This window comes from Podarcis pityusensis (genome assembly GCF_964106645.2).
Source record: "Podarcis pityusensis genome assembly, chromosome: 2".
Lineage (NCBI taxonomy): Eukaryota > Metazoa > Chordata > Lepidosauria > Squamata > Lacertidae > Podarcis > Podarcis pityusensis.
Genome location: NC_138029.1, coordinates 7,335,032 through 7,347,954, shown reverse-complemented (window position 1 = coordinate 7,347,954; position 12,923 = coordinate 7,335,032). Strand labels below are relative to the sequence as shown.

The following is a 12,923-nucleotide window of genomic DNA, read 5'->3' as shown; positions in this document are numbered from 1 at the left end:
AGAAATAGTGGCCTATAATGTGATTTAATAGAAAGATAAAGCTGAGATAATTTATTATCCTGAATGTGAGACAAAGCCATTCTGAAATCATTTTTCAAAAATACTGAACCTTTGAATCTTCAATTCATGTGTGGATTCAAGACAAAATTATAATACACCCTCCTCCATTATTATAATACAGCAATACAGTATAAGAACTATAAAGGTACCGTATTTTTCGCACCATAGGACGCACTTTTTCCCTCCTAAAAAGCAAGGGAAAATGTGTGTGCGTCCTATGGAACGAATGCAGGGGGGAGGCAGGCGGGAAAAGCCCCCAAGAGCCGCACACAAGCTCCGTGCGCTCTTGCGGGCTTTTCCACAGGAGGGAGAAGGGACTGACTGGCGGCATCAGTCCCTTCTCCCACCTCCCAGGAAAGCCAGAAGAAGCCGCGATGCGGTTTCTGCGGGCTTTTGGGAGAGGTGAGGGAATCCCTCCACCTCCCAGGAAAGCCAGGAGAAGCCGTGCAGCCCTTTTAAAGTGTGCGCGGCTTCTGCCGGTTTTGCGGGAGGTGGGGGAATTCCCCCACCTCCCAGAAAAGCCAGGAGAAGCCGCGATCTCTTTAAAGGGGTTGCACGGCTTCTGCGGGCTTTTGGGAGAGGTGAGGGAATCCCCCCCACCTCCCAGTAAAGCCAGGAAAGCCCTGCGCAACCCCTCCGCCAAGGAGAGGCTGCACAGGGCTAAAGGGGAAGCCAAAACAGCGAGCGGAATCCATCCCGCTCGCTGCCTTGGCTTGATCCATAGCTGCGCGCAACCCCTCCGCCAAGGAGAGGCTGCACGGGGCTATGGATTCTTTAGCCCCACGCAGCCTCTCCCGGGAGAGAGAGGCTGCACGGGGCTAAAGGGGAACCCAAACAGCGAGCAGAATCCATCCCGCTCGCTGCCTTGGCTTGATCCATAGCTGCGCGCAACCCCTCCGGCAGGGAGAGGTTGTGTGCAGCCTGTACGCTGCTCTTTGGGGCTGGGGGGGGGAAAGATTTTTTTTCTTGAATTCCCCCCCTAAAAACTGGGTGCGCCCTATGGTCTGGTGCGCGCTATGGTGCGAAAAATACGGTAATCTCTAAGCCATTCTGGACAGTCCCCAGTTCAGCAACTTCCATCCAACCGTGCATCTCTGTCCCAAAGACTAGGTGTGACCTTACACAGAAATTAACTGCAGTTCTCAGCATTTCTACTCAGAAGTAAGTTACACTGAAGTCAGTGAGGCTTACACCCTGGCATATGACATAGGAGGTGGGACTAAATTGAACAATCTAAATGAAGCAAAATTTAAAATGGGCTTGATAGTTGGAAATGCTTAAGTCCTTCAACTGTTCAGGATTGACAGTATTTTCCCCATTTGTGCACCTTGATTTTACTATAATTCAGCAGACTGCATTTCTTTTTATGATACTCTCTTACATCTCTTAAGAAGGCACTTCATCCCTGTCACTTTGGTAGTAGAGGTTAGGACCATGTTGTCCCTTAAAGCTTGTCAACAAGCAAAATGCTGAGGATCTTGGAGGTCCGTCACACTGGGTTAGAGCCAGAGAACCATGAGCTGAAGAAAAATGGCTGCAAGTGCTGTTCCACAGACCCTTGTGCAAGATTTCTCAATGTTTATACTGTCTCAAGAGGTTGCACAAGTGGGAGAAATGGCCCTTCTGTGAGCAAAAGAATGTGAAAGAGTACCTTTGGAACCAACCCAGTATTATTTATGTATAAACGAAATGGGCTAACAGACACCACTTGGACATCCCCAAAGGTGGTGGCAGGTTTATCAAAAAGACTTCTGGTCCTAAAGTCAGTAAAGATTTTAAATCAAAAGCAGCAGCCCCTTACTAAAGTTAGTGTTTGGCTACTCTGAACAGTCTGTTAAGATCAAATGGGATGTTCAGAACCCTTGTTCTGCCATTATGCTACGCTCCTCAGGCGAGGTCTCTTAATTGTGTGTGCATACAGAGAGAGACTCCCCCAAGGCAGCTTAGACTTAAATGATCATAACCAGACAATCACTACAATGAAAGCCGAGAGCAGAAAAGTTAATAAAATGTTTGAACAGGAGCCAAAACAGTAAAACCAAATCATACAGGGGAGAGAGATTCAGCACAAAACAAATGCTAGACATAATAAAGTAACAGAATTGGGGGGGTGGGGGCTTCTGGATGATTGATTGGGCTTAATTCTTAAAGCTGGGAGCCATAATACAAGATTGCCACCCAGACTGGAATTGTTCCCTCTAATTAAAAATCTAGGTTGTAAGTGCTGACAAAATTATAGTCAAAACAGGGCACCTGAGAAACAGGATGGTATCAGAATGATCAGGGAACTCTGTGAGGTTTGTAGAAGTATCATTAGATACCTCTGCGGATATGCAAAACTTACTTTAAGAAAACCACTGAAGGTCATCCTTGTACAATAGCCATGGAATCTACACTATCAGTTGGAAATGGTAATTGGGGTGCAGGGTGAGAAAATGGAATGGAGTATTCTCAGGAGGGTCTAGCCTGTTGGTTGAAATTCTGAACAGAATTTCTCCTGGATACATCATATCCTTTTGTTGCACTTCTATCTGTTACTCTAATGTTGGTAAGCATGAAGCGTTCTGCAAAAAAATTGAGCCTACCATTCACAGTATTGACTTCAGATTAAACATTTTAGCAGGACATTCCTCTGGCTCTGTCAAGATCTGACTTATTACATCATCATATATTTTAATAATTTTTATTTGCGTTTTTTACAAAACAATAAGTAAAAGGAAAAATGAAAACAAAACCGCAACCAAATAGGGACACAACACAAGACCCACATAAATGAGGTGCCTAAGCAACTGAACTACTCTAACATGGAAATTCTTCCACCTAGCAAACTTGCGATTCATGAATTACATAATCTAATTTTACACCCCTCAATCTGAATTACACTGAATGGAAAACTGAATGGCGAAATGATCACTTTCTTATCTATCAATTGCTGAGAGTGGGAGAGGAAAGACGCATCTGCTGGATACCACTTTCTGCACTGGCTGAAAGGGAACTATAACAAACTGCTGCATCATCTTCCTGTTGGAAATTATCATCAATTGATTATTGGTTTCATTTAAAAAGGAAGTCCCGAGCTTTGTTAATAATGTCCAGAGAAGTAATCGTATTAGTGTGCTGCAGCAAAATCAACAGTCTTGTGGCACTTTAAAGACAAAGTTATTGTGGTCACCCACAAAAGTGTATGCCATAACAAATTGGTTAAGTTGTTCCAAACTGCTGGCCCAAAGGAGGGCTTGTGGGAGTGGTTGGGTGCAGAAAAGCAAAGAAAGAAGCCAAATATGACAGCATGATCAGTTCTAGTGTCTTGTTAAAAAATATGTGGACTTGCAGCAAACCAGCCTGTCAGGTCTTCTAGTCTTTGCAGACGCGGGACAGGAAACGATGCCTTATGAGGAACGGCTAAGGGAGCTGGGCATGTTTAGCCTGGAGAAGAGGAGGTTAAGGGGTGATATGATAGCCATGTTCAAATATATAAAAGGATGTCACATAGAGGAGAGAGAAAGGTTGTTTTCTGCTGCTCCAGAGAAGCGGACACGGAGCAATGGATCCAAACTACAAGAAAGAAGATTCCACCTAAACATTAGGAAGAACTTCCTGACAGTAAGAGCTGTTTGACAGTGGAATTTGCTGCCAAGGAGTGTGGTGGAGTCTCCTTCTTTGGAGGTCTTTAAGCAGAGGCTTGACAACCATATGTCTGATGGTGTTTCCTGCTTGGCAGGGGGTTGGACTCGATGGCCCTTGTGGTCTCTTCCAACTCTATAATTCTATGATTCTAGGAACCACGGCAAGGAGATGGCTTGCAATTATGTGGACATTCTTTATACACAAAGCAGCCTATGTCATTTCACCTGACCAGATGAGGGCATAGGTGGCAAATACCCAAGCCTTAAAGATCTTTCTGAGCTCAGAGCCCAGCACCCCAAGCCCTCAAATAAGGATGGCATTAAAGCATGCCAATTAGCTTATATCAAAGCAAATGAATATAAACATACATGAGCTCATTGCTACAGCCACTACCAAATAATTGTGGGGTTATCTTGACTACCAAGATGGCGTTAGCAAAGCTTCTGGAACGGTTCGCCTTGGTTCAACACATGTCTGTTAAGGTGCCAGAAGATGCTTCATTGATTTTATTAATAATGGGATCCTTAGAAATGCTCCATACTAGAGAGGAAAAATTGCATTAAAAGCCCCAGTTCCTAAAGAAAAGGCAAATCATCACAGTTGCCTGCCACCAGAATTATATATTCAACTTTCATGGTCTGAACTTCAAACAAGACACTGTAGTTTCCTCCATTAACAATACTTCAGAGTACCTGCTGAGAAGATCCATACAAAAGCAACGGTACCAAAACAAATTAATAATTAATAAATAATAATAATAATAATAATAATAATTTATTATTTATACCCCACCCATCTGGCAGGGTTTCCCCAGCCACTCGGGGCAGCTTCCAACAAAATATTAAAATACAATAGTCTGTTAAACATTAAACGCTTTCCTAAACAGGGCTGCCTTCAGATGTCTTCTAAAAGTCTGGTAGTTTCTTTTCTCTTCGACATCTGGTGGGAGGGCGTTCTGCCTGGTTCCCTGTAACTTGGCTTCTCGCAGTAAGGCCCTTGGCACTGGACCTCAGTGTCCGGGCAGAATGATGGGGGTGGAGATGCTCCTTCAGGTATACTGGACCGAGGCCGTGGAAAATAAGAAATATTATGGGGAGGGTCCAAATGCTGTCCTCACTCAGGGCACCATATTAGCAAAGTCGGCCCCCGTGCTAGTGCAACAGGGCTTTCCCTGTCTCTCCTCTTCTCATACCCCCGCATTGGTTGAGACTCGCATAGTAGGCAAACTCAGGCCCGGGGGCCGGATCCAGCCCAATCACCTTCTAAATCCGGCCCACCGACGGTCCTGGAATCAGCGTGTTTTTACATGAGTAGTCCTTTTATTTAAAATGCATCTCTGGGTTATTTGTGGGACATAGAAATTCATTCATTCCCCCCCCCCCAAAAAAATATAGGCCACCCCCCCCCAAAGGTCTGAGGGACAGTGGACCAGCCCCCTGCTGAAAAAGTTTGCTGACCCCTGGCTGAGAGGGTCAGGAGAAACCCCATAACAGCATACAGGAGGTAGGTGGGGAGAGGGTGGATCATTCCCTCAGGCAATCTGCTTAGCACTATTCTGAGTATGTCCAGCTGCTCACAGATGTTTTTACAAAGGCTGCTGCAGCTATAGCCCTCTGGGAGAACTACATCCCCTAAACATTTAGTGGGCTGGCTCTGGTCCATCACCCAACACACAGGAAGAAGGGAGGGAGGAGAAAAATCCCAATCTAACCACCACATAGTTCTTGGGCTTTCTTCCTCCCCTCTCCTCTCCACAGTCCCTTTTCTCCTAAATTAAGGAGCAAAGAGCTATTGCATAGTTGATGGGAGGCAGTGTTCCTCCTTGGCTCCCTCCCCTAATATTTATGGGTACAGGGCTAGTGGCTTGGGCTAGAGCTTTCCCTTCCATGAGCAATGCCCCATCGGCCCTGGTCTGATATTGTTTAAAGTTGCCCCCCCCCCCCCGGCAAAGCAGCACATGCCCTATCTCTGTGGCAGTTTCATTGTGGCAATGATATGCACTGGGTGTTATGTTCAAATGCTCCCTGCAAAATGTCAAGGATGCAAGAGGTAGGCGTTCCCGGGCTCAAAAAACTTTAAACCAAAATAGTAGTAGTAGCTCTTTTTCTGAAAAGCATGGCTTCCCTTTTCTTGTTTTGGTTCATAATTATTTTATTGAAGAAAAATAATGCAGAATTAAAAAAAATATACAGTGACTGTTCACGTTAGTGTAAGAGCAAAGAAAGAAAACAAACAAATTTTCAATGCAAACCTGAATGCGGAGCTTTCTTGATAAGTTATTTGGTTTCTTAGGGTTTCCACTGAGAGAAGCTCACATGGTCTGCTAGAAGGATCTTCTCATAACCCTTCACCTGCTTTAGTAACCCATCCCATGGTTGTGAACTGCAATCTGTAATCTATTCTAGCTTTAAGCCCATTTAAAATGGAACTAAACTGATCGCTGTAAAGCGCCTCTTATGGCAGCTTACTTGTAAGAAGCACCATGCCAAAGGAACTGTGTAAATGTGCATTATGCTGCGAAAACAGTTATTTTGACATGGTGCTTCTTACGAACAAGCACACGGCTTTCCCAAAACAATTCTGGGATCTGTAGTTTACCCCTCACAGAGCTGAAATTCCCAACATCCTTAACAACTGATGCTTCCCAGGATTCTTTGAAGGAAGCCATGTGCTTTAAACATATGGCGTGGATGTGACCCTATAATATGCGCACACACCAGCTGGGAGAAGGTAAGGTCAAGGTTCGTGGGCTGGGACTCAGAGATATAGTAGGCAGACGGTCAAGTGCTTTGAGCAGGCCTAGCAGAATTGACTTTTCCCCTTTGAATGGCAAACGCATGGGCACATACAAACCCTGTGAACCCCCTTGCTAAATATCACAAGCTGTTTCTGAAACTCCTCCTAGTCTCAAAAGAAGATCTTGGAACTAGGGGGCTGCTGTCTAACAAACCTAAGTACAAATCTGCAATGGGAAACAGGATTCAAATTCATGATTTAAAGTGGCCATTTTCCCTGGCGATTTAAATCATTATTACAGCGGTACCTTGGGTTAAGAACTTAATTTGTTCTGGAGGTCCGTTCTTAACCTGAAACTGTTATTAACCTGAGGTACCACTTTAGCTAATGGGGCCTCCTGCTGCCACGCCGCCGTGCAATTTCTGTTCTCATCCTGAAGCAAAGTTCTTAACCCGAGGTACTATTTCTGGGTTAGCGGAGTCTGTAAGCTGAAGTGTCTGTAACCTGAAGCGTATGTAACCTGAGGTACCACTGTATTGAAATAATAATAAAGTGTGTACCCTCCCACCCCCACACACTGACCCTTCCAGCTTCCCCCTTCTTGCTTCACACACAGACATGCTGTGGTGACCAGTTGCAGCTATAAATAAAGGTAACACTGTACCTTAATTTAAACCAGGAATGGAGGAATGTCTTGTGGTCCTCCTGATGTTCTTGGACTCCCATTAGCCCCAGACAGCATGGCCCAATGGCAAGGATGATGACTGGAGTTTTAGTCCAACAACATCTGGAGGGTCACAGCTTCCCCGCTCCCACTCAGAACCAATCTACCCAGTGAGGAGAGGCTGTAGCTCAGTGGTAGAGCCTATGATTTGCATGCAGGAAGTTTTGGGTTCAATCCCATGCCTTTTCCTGCTAAGAGGATTTCAGGTGACCTCTCCCTCACTGCAGGTGGACAGCCATCTCTTGGGAGATGCTTGAACTCTGGATTTCCTGCATTGAGGATGGGATTGGACTAGCTTCTAGTAAGGCTAGATGGATCAACGGTCTAAATGTGCACAGCACCTTCATCAAACCACTGTCAAAGAGTGCTTCTGTCTTACTGTGCCCGTGTTGGATGAATCCCCAGCAGAGAGCAGGTTTCTCACAACTTGCTTTAGTTTGATACCTGCCGAAGGAACGAGAAGAAAATAGCACTTTAGGGCATTAAAACCAAAACTGCATTACAACCCAGATGTCCTCTTCCTGTGTTCTTTCAAGCCTCTGGCAGCCACAGTCCTGCAGTACGTCTTAAACATGCTCTGGATTTGGCAAGTCTCTCCCTTAGACCCATGATGTTTAACATCCTCCCAGATTGAGCTGATAGTCCGGGAGCCCTTTCTTTGCATCTGCAGTAGTTGTGGGTGGGTGGGGGTTGAGCTCTCAGGAAGTTTTATCTGAGTTCCGTCCCTTCCTTCAGTGAAATGTCTGTTGTGAGGGAAAGAAAGGGAGGGAAGCAAAAACATAACATACGGTTCCTTGTAGGTTCCCACTTATTCCTTATATTTTACGTTGTTTAGTCTGGTGGTCAAGGTGAGGGACCATGTAGGACCCTGTGCCTCAGACCCAAGATTGGCCCAAGACATTTTGCCATGTGAGACAAACCACAAAATGGTGCTCCCTGCCAGAGAAGAAGAAGTGAGCAAAGTTCTGCATCAGGAACAAGGGTGGGAGGAGTCCAGAAGCACCTCCTAATCACCAAGAGACCACTGTAGAAGCAGCATAGGGGGGTTGCTGAGGGGACAGCAGATGTGGCCTCCAAGGAGGATGCCATAGCTGTTACTGCCACCATGGCAGTGGCAGCTGGCAATGCATTCCTTGGTGGGTGGATCTGCTGCACCTTGGAGTCTGCCACCTGAGGCACTTGCCTCACCTTGCCTCATGGGTGGGCTAGGCCTGCCCTAACTACTAGAAGACTTGGGGCAGAAATCCTTACCCCATTACCTGGGAGAATCCCCACTGAATTGAGTATGACTTCTGAGTAGGCATGGTTAAGTTTGCACTGTTAATCAGATATATCCCTCTAACTTCTGTGGTTGGTGGCATGATTAGTGTTGAGAAGAGACCAAATTAACAGAAGTGCTCCCAATAAAGGAAATACAGTGGTACCTCAGGTTACATACGCTTCAGGTTACAGACTTCGCTAACCCAGAAATAGTGCTTCAGGTTAAGAACTTTGCTTCAGGATGAAAACAGAAATCGTGCTCCGGTGGTGTGGCAGCAGCAGGAGGCCCCATTAGCTAAAGTGGTGCTTCAGGTTAAGAACAGTTTCAGGTTAAGAACGGATCTCCGGAACGAATTAAGTACGTAACCAGAGGTACCACTGTACACAGAAGGGGGAAATTGAGGAGGAAGAGGCTACTGTAGTCTAAGTAGGAGGTAGCCAGTCGGAACACGTACAAAAGTTTTGGCCAAAGTTTCAGACAGGAGTATTGCAGTACAGTACTAACACAGATGGCCTCGGTCCAGTTTTCCTGAAGGAGCGTCTCCACCCCCGTCGTTCTGCCCGGACACTGAGGTCCAGTGCCGAGGGCCATCTGGCGGTTCCCTCGCTGCAAGAAGCCAAGTTACAGGGAACCAGACAGAGAGCCTTCTCCGTAGTGGCACCTGCCCTGTGGAACGCCCTCCCACCAGATGTCAAAGAGAAAAACAACTACCAGACTTTTAGAAGACATCTGACAGCAGCCCTGTTTAGGGAAGCTTTTAATGTTTGACAGACTATTGTATTTTAATATTTTGTTGGGAGCTGCCCAGAGTGGCTGGGGAAACCCTGCCAGATGGGTGGGGTATAAATAATAATATATTATTATTATTATTATTATTATTATTATTATTATTATTATAACACACTTCTGATAATATGTTAGAGCATTTGCACCCTACCCTTTAGCCAAAAAGTGTCCCAGCACAATGGTGGTGCCAGAGCATGCCAATACCCATATCCCCACCCCAACAAACCAATAATGCTGTTAACAACACTGACAACATTGCTTATAAACTTTATACCCAACACAGGCGTCACGAAGGCGCTTAACACCGTCTCACTGACCACTCCCTATCACAAACGATAGGTATGGTTCCCCTTTAACACATATTTTGCCCAAGAAGACAATAAGAAGAATCTGCCAACAGCATACAAATCAATCTGGCTAGCCTGATCCAAAAATACGTAGCCACACACCCCACTCTCACACAAAAACTAACCTCACTACAGCCAACCAAAGACAACCAACCACACTCTAGGCCACCCCCAACCTCTCTCACCACCAAGGAAATACAACAAGCAAATAGTAAGAGAACCCAGACAAGTGACACTAATACAAAACCTGACACATACCCTAAGTACAGTCAAACCTTGGTTTTTGAATGTCTTGGCTGCCGAATGTTGCGGAAGCTGAACGTTGAAAACCCGGAAGTGAATGCTTCTGTTTTCGAAACGTGCCTCGGAAGTCGAATGGCTTCTGAGGCGCATTTTTCATTTTCCCCCATTGACTTTGCAGCCTGTCTGTCTGGAACCCTCTGATCCTCGGTTTTCTAACGTTTCAGAAGTTGAATGGACTTCTGGAACGGATTACATTCAAAAGCTGAGGTTCCACTATAGAAGCATAACCACCCAACCCACCCCTCCCCCTCTTCCCCTCTCTTTTCTTCCTAACCTAATACTGAATGCAACAAAAAAAAATCTACATGGTGCCTAGGAAACAACTTGCACCTTAATATCAGCAAGACAAAGGAGATGGTGTTGGACTTTTGGAGGAAGAGAGGAGAACTAGCCCCACTGTACATCGGGGAGGGCTGTGTGGAGAGAGTCTCTTCCTTTAAATTCCTAGGAGTTTATCTCAGTGAAGACCTTACTTGGAAAATCAATACAACCCAGATGGTTAAGAAAGCCCAACAGAGACCATATCTCCTCAGAGTATTGTGAAAGAACGATGTCAATCAACATTTGATGATCTCCTTCTACCGGTCCACAATAGAAAGTGTCCTTTCATACTGCATCATGGTGTGGTACGCTGATTTGACATCAATTGATAGGAAGTGCCTACAGAGGGTAGTGAAAACAGCACAAGATATTATGGGCTGTCCCGTGAATCCGTTGGATGAAATAGCGGAAGAACGTTGCCTCAGGAGAGTGAGGAAAATTCTCAGGGATGATTCACACCCTGGCCGGCACTTTCTTGATCTCCTGCCCTCAGGTAGAAGATATAGAAGCATGATTAGTCGCAACAACAGGGTAAAGAACAGCTTCTATCCATGGGCTGTTAGGCTGCTGAATGAAAAGATAACAACAGGGCAACTGACTTTCGGGTTTGGTGGGTGTGTGTCAATAAACGAGGGGAATTAAGACTAAGAGAGTTGGGGGGGGTGTAATCTCACTGTATACAAGTTGTACAAGTGACAATAAAGTATTTCAATGTCTCACAACAAATGAAACTGATCTGTAGAAAACACAGCTTGAAAAAAGAATACGTGTATTTTTGTAAACCACAAAATCTTTAATAAAAATATATATATTAAAAACCAGTGGGTTTGTACCTTTCTATTGTTTTAATTTAACCAGGGCAAAAGTGATTTTCAGAGTTCTGTTCAATCTGCATCTGGATTTCAACAAAGCAGCTACTTTGTCCTCCTCCCCTGCCTATGGTAGCAAAATCTGAAGATACAGGAAATAGGCCCCCACAGAGGCCTCTCTGCTAAAGTTGTCCATAAATCTCTGCATTTGTTTGCACTGATACCTGATATTTATACACCAACTCTGATATCTAAAACTCTAATTTCTGATCACATAACCATAAATCCTCCCCGAGTCAAGGAAATAAATTTGCATTAAACAAGTTATTTTAAAGGGAGCTGCTGGTTCCACCACCTATGAGTAAATTCCTCAGTGTTCAATGCAAATAAATGGGTGGAATACACCATAATGCTATTAAGAACCTTCAGTCTGCACAAGCATTTCAACTTGCCAGACCAAACAATGCCTCCTCTCCCTGCATTTGCCTAATTTGGTGAATCCTGCCCTACATATTTATCATTGACTAGTTCTCCCTGCTTCTCTAAACCCTCAGATTAGAGGAAACCAAGACAGAATTGCAACTGAAGTCTGTAGTGGGGAGGGTGGACGGCAGGAGCAGTCTGAGCAAGGAAACAGGTTTCCACCAACACCGTTAAATTATTGATCAATTATTTTAAATGTATAGGGAGGCTGTAGATAGTGATCAAACCCCAGCACCCCTCCTGCATACATGTTATGTATGCAATATATTCTTAATAATATTCTGTCATAGATTTCCAGATCAAATCTGGGCTAGTCAATTACCTGGCAATGTTCCCCCTCTGTAAAATGTGACCCGTGTTCTCAGAACGGTATAACTATAGTTCATATATGTATCTTCTAGGAGTTGCCTTTGTAACTTGCCTTGCTGTTTGGGGCTGAAACCATGTGCACAGCTAAACCTGCTTTGCACATGAACCACACGATTACTGGGAGTATGTCATGCTGCTGCCAACATTCCTGGATTGTCCACTGACTTTCTGCAAGGCCTATGCATGTGCAACTGCTTATACATAGGCTTCCATGAGATCAGGACACACATACCATGGAGTCCCAGCCGTGTGGATGCTGTCTTCAGACATGTTCTAGCAGCGGGCCCAAAGCCAGTAATCACTCAATGTGGCTTCACACAAGGGCCTTCTTCATGGTGGCACCTCGCCTATGGAATGGCCTTTCCACTGACCCTTATCTTAAGTTCTACATGAGTGTAGGGAACAACCATGTCTGTGCCCTTAGCTTACACAATGTGGAAATCATACTTAGTCAACTACAGACGCATCCACTGAAGACCGGCAGACCTTCCCAAAGGGTTGGTGAAGATTGTCTCTGACAGCTTATGATCACAGTGGACTTTGATATGTTGTTGTTGCTGTTGTTTAGTCGTGTCCGACTCTTCGTGACCCCCTGGACCAGAGCACGCCAGGCACTTCTGTCTTCCACTGCCTCCCGCAGTTTGGTCAACTCATGCTGGTAGCTTCGAGAACACTGTCCCACCATCTCGTCCTCTGTCGTCCCCTTCTCCTTGTGCCCTCCATCTTTCCCAACATCAGGGTCTTTTCCAGGGAGTCTTCTCTTCTCATGAGGTGGCCAAAGCCTTGGAGCCTCAGCTTCAGGATCTGTCCTTCCAGTGAGCACTCAGGGCTGATTTCCTTGGACTTTGATATAGCATTGCCAAAAACACACTGATGGAACTCATTGGTAGCAAAGACAATGCCGAGGAATTTCTTCTCAATCAGTGGATGAATCTGTTCAGTGCATGAATCTGTTATGTTGGAGATATACATCCAGGTCATCTTTAGATGCAACAGCCTGGATTTCCACCCCCGCCTTACTCAGCCTCATTTCTAAAGACCTGTGATGAGGGTTCAGACAAAATCACAGAGGATCAAGCTATCAAGGGTTACTAATC

The 12,923-nt window shown here is 45.1% G+C and overlaps 1 protein-coding gene across 1 annotated transcript in view; it reads right to left on the bottom strand.

The window, feature by feature from the left end:
• The window catches only part of LOC308470975 (retinol dehydrogenase 7-like), a 267,166-nt gene that overhangs the window by 201,615 nt on the left and 52,628 nt on the right, over positions 1-12,923 (bottom strand). The window lies entirely within an intron of this gene.